This window comes from Etheostoma spectabile, unplaced genomic scaffold (assembly GCF_008692095.1).
Source record: "Etheostoma spectabile isolate EspeVRDwgs_2016 unplaced genomic scaffold, UIUC_Espe_1.0 scaffold273, whole genome shotgun sequence".
In the NCBI taxonomy this organism is placed as follows: Eukaryota; Metazoa; Chordata; class Actinopteri; order Perciformes; family Percidae; genus Etheostoma; species Etheostoma spectabile.
The window spans coordinates 69,797-74,507 of record NW_022605577.1 but is presented as its reverse complement, the minus strand read 5'-3'; positions in this window follow the sequence as shown (position 1 = coordinate 74,507).

The window sequence follows — 4,711 nt, the reverse complement described above, 5'->3', positions numbered from 1 at the left end:
GGGGACCACTAGTCTATATAAAGAGACTTCAGATACAGTATTAGGGACCACTAGGTCATAAAAAGGACTAGATACAGTATTAGGGGACCACTAAGGTCTATTTAAAAGCCTCAAAGAGCCCCATGTCAGGGATCTTAAATGTAAAATAGAAATTCAAAAGATGAAGTTCTTTATTTTTCAGCAAATGATTGAAGCCATCTTATTTATGAAGCTAGTAATAATACCTAATGAATGCCAGTAGGCTATTAATCTAGCACGTCCAAAATATATAACGTGGGTCCTTTATACGGAGAGCTGTTGGCTGCCGACTCTTACAAAGGGTTCAACTTAGTCATTGAAGTGTGGCATTTGTCACCGATATGCAGTAGACCTGTCCTACAATAGACATTCAAGGCGTACATGTGAATGCTTTCATCCTGTTCAATTGTCCTTACGCTCTTATGACAGTGTGGACGGACGACGCAAAGCACAGACGAGCAGAGTGTTGAAAAGGCAGAGGGCTAGGCAGAGTTTACCAGAAATAAAAAAAAAGGGTCTAACATCACATTTTCGAGATTTTAAAGCAAGGACGTACAAATCTTTACACTCCCATACCATCCTCCAACTGGACACAATACACTTTGGGGTTGGAACATAACTATAACATATTATACATAAACTTAGTGGCATTCCTAGTGGTGGCTGTATTAGAGGATTCTTTTGGGGGGGATTTTAGGCCTTTGATTTTGATAGGACAGCTCAGACATGGAAGGGAAGAAAGAGGGGGAATGACATGCAGATGTCTACAGGCGCACGCTTCACCAGGCGAGCTACCCAGGCGCCCTGTATATAAGATTGATAGTAAAATTTGGCAGTATAAGAGCTGAGATTCACATTTCCTACACAGACTGTTGGGCAATTTTAAAACATCAAGATTGTGAACCAGTGACAAACAACAAAAAAATAAAGATAATGCAAAAGCGCTTACCTAACAACCAATAGTATACCTTACCATATATTCAAAAAGCAACCCAGTTTTTTAATCATTCCCGATTCCCATTTTCTTAAAAACTATATCAACTGGTGTCCAGATTCTTCATAAAACGCTCAGTTTACCACCCATGTGTATGCTTTTATTAGTTTTTCAAAATTTATTCGGGCATATTTTATCCAAGACACATGTTTGTCTTGTCACTTTTTCAGTTCAGACTAAAAAGTAATTTTGCTAACCTCATCACATACACCCATCATAAAGATGATACGATGATAGATGATAGATAGATTAGATAGATAGATACGAATAGATAGATAGATAGTAGTAGATAGCTAGATTCGACAGGCGTTATTGATGCCAAATGGGACATTTCTGGAAATGTACATTATTGTTTTATTTCTTATAGTTCCTCAGGGTAAAGGTAAAACTCAACTGCCTTAGGTTCATAGACAGAATACATAAAGACCTATAACATAGAACATATAGTTTCAGTCCACAGCCCAGTTTTTTCTAAGGGGGTCTCTAGAGTGAATGAAAAACTACCTTCAACATGATACAATGTATCCATTCAACAGTTTATAAATGCTTTTGACAGCTCTTGAGTTCGGACTTGTGATCCGATCTTATGTAACAAAAACTTTTGTGAATATCTGCAGTAAAAACACGGGCCAATGTGGTACTCAAGGTTTGTCGCACTGTTGTTTCACATGGGAAACCTGAAACCTAAATCCTTAAAGACATCGAACTGCAACTAGAATTGTATTTGCTTTTTTTTATCTTTCAAATGGATACCTGAGTTCTTTGTTTTTGAAGTAGAATGTTGGAGAATATCAGATCTGTGTTGGGGACAACGGTGTCTGCCAAAGTGGACAGGGACCGAAATAGGGACTAGCAGCTGATGCTGTGTTGTTTTATGCTACTTCCTTAAAGGAATCCTCAAAAAATCCGACAGGGCTCAAAGTGCAGCTGAGCCGAGGTGCAATGGTGCTCACACTGACCATAACGGCTGGATATACTCCTAAAAAACAAGGACAGGGATCAGATTTACAGCTTTGCAGATGTGAAAGATACAATTAGCTCTTGGGATAATGTTGATGATCAAGGGGCCAGTGAAGAACCGAGCCCGGCTACTACTGGCCCCTGTACAGACACCAGGAGCTAACACACGACCACTTACTGGGGCACCTTCTGGCCAACACATCTCACTTCTCTTCTCCGACCGACAGTTGTGATTCTTTGTGTACTGACCTCACCTTCTGATCGGAATTTCCTTTATTTTGCGCATTTTGCGTGTAATCTCTACTTGTCTTTTTGCCAGAATGTCGACACAGGAAGGCCAGACTAGGGAGATTTCGCAGTCCAAGGTGGTTTTCCTGTCGGTTCTGCAACATCTTTCCAAAGGACCGACACAATGGTGATTTTTTTTTTTTTTCCATCAGCCAAAATGTATGTAACAACAGCTCTGTGAGGACCCATGACAGTAGACAATACACTGTCAGATAGGGGGTCCAGTGGGGTCTTTTCGTCCCCCAAGGTACAATCTTACTAAGTACCCATAGGGCTCATTGTGGACCTAAGGAACATATATGGACCTTTTTGAGGGTCCCCCAAAAGGTCCTCATATTTCCCAAGCACTTAAAAGGTCCATATATGTTCCCAAGCATTCAAAGGTACGTATGTACCGTTATTTTTAAAGTAAGGTCTATATCAAGAGGGCAGGCCTCGCCAAGCCAAATTTGTTGTAAAACGTTGTTCAAAGGTTGTATATTACCTCTTTTTAAGTGTATTAAAATTACACTCATATTTGGTAGCCTTGAACATAAGGAATAAAAAGTTGTTGTAAGTCATTGCTGCAATTAATCGAATTATGGCATATATTGATTATGTAAATACAAAACAACCATTAAGACACCAAATGGTGATCACTGTTACAGTGTGTTTCATCAGAAACATTTTTTGCATTGGCAGAGCCTACATATCCATCATTAATTACTGGAGACGGGACGGAGACGCAGACTCACAATACTTTTGATTGGTTGGAAAGATGTTGTCAAATATGTAGAGCAGCCCTGATTGGCTGCTGATCTCAACTTGAAACAACAAGGGTCAACATATACACCATACCAAGGTACAAAAACTGTACCCATGAGGGTACGGCCCCAGTGACAAGCCATTGTACCCCTAAAGGTCAATTAGTACTTCAATATCGAGAGTGTAGGGAAATGCAAAAAGCGCCAAGAGGCTTAAGTAAATTTAAAGATACAGGTGTTCAAATCATAGGTTTTATATTTATATATACGTATGTACTACGGCAGTGCGTGTGTATCATATTTGGGATTTACATGTGCAAAATGATGTGTTTTATACTATTAAATATAGAATTTACTCAAAGTGGGTGCTTGGTGTTACAGGGTTTTTGTAAAGGGATTGACCCGACCTATGGACTGCGTTGCTGTTGAATCCGGGGGCAGAAACGGACAAGAAATTGAACATTTCTGTTCCTTTCTCAGACTTTTTTTTTAAAAAGTTTTCACTAACACCACCTATCAGAATCAAAATCAGAAATCTTATTGATCCCGAAGGGAAACTCGTGTTGCAGTTGCACAAATATATAAATAGAGTAGAAATACAAAAATAAAGAAATAAAGGGAATTGGATACGTACGGTATTTACATAAAGGAATGTTTTATACATATTTACATAATTAACATTAATTAAGGAATTGCAATGTGAAAAGTAAAATAATAAATAATAATGATAATAATTGTAGTAGTTGAGAATTGACACATGTCAGGCCAGTGTTTATCGCACAAACAGATCATACAGATAATATTGTCCAGTTTCAACCTCTCTGAGTGTCTGTGTGTCAGATACTCAGAGGGGAGTTAAAAAGTTTGATGGCCACAGGCTGGATGCTTCCGTGGCGCTCGTGGTGCATTTTGGGAGAATGAGTCTGTCACTGAAAGTGCTCCTGTGATTGAGCAACAAGCCACGGAGGTGGTGCGAGACATTGTCCAGATGCATGTAGTTTGGACAGCGCCTCCTTCTGACACACCGACAGAGAGTCCTCCACTCCACCACACGACGTCACTGGCTTGCGGATCAGTTGTTGAGTTGTTGGCGTCCGCTACCCTCAGGCTGCGCCCAGCATGCAACAGCAAAGAGGATAGCACTGGCCACCACAGACTACAAAAACCTCTCAGCATCGTCCTGCAGATGTTGAAGGACCTCAGCCTCCTCAGAAAATAGAGAGCTTGGCCCTCTGTAGAGGGCTTGAGTGTTCTGGCCAGTCCAGTTATTGGTCTAAGTGCCCTCCCAGGATTTGTAGTCCTCCACAATGGTCCACATGACCCCTGGATAGGAAACCAGGCTCACTGCTGCCTTGGCTCGCCTTAGTTCCACCACCAGTCTGGTCTTTGACACATTGAGTTGTAGGGGTTCTGCTCACTCATGTGACAAAGTCCCCCCCACACACACAGCATGTACTCAGCTCGTCCCCCCGCTGATACATCCAACCACAGCAGAGTCATCAGAAAACTTCTGAGTTATGGCAGTGACTCTGTGTGGTAGTGAAGTCTGTGTGTAGATGGTGAAGAGGAAGGGAGAGAGGACAGTCCCCTGCGGGGCCCCGGTGTTGCTTATTACCCTTAGATTTACTAGTTTTTGGAATTCATGGTCAATAATCCTCATTTATATAAAATTATACCTAACATTTGAGTTAAAAAAGCAGAAATTATG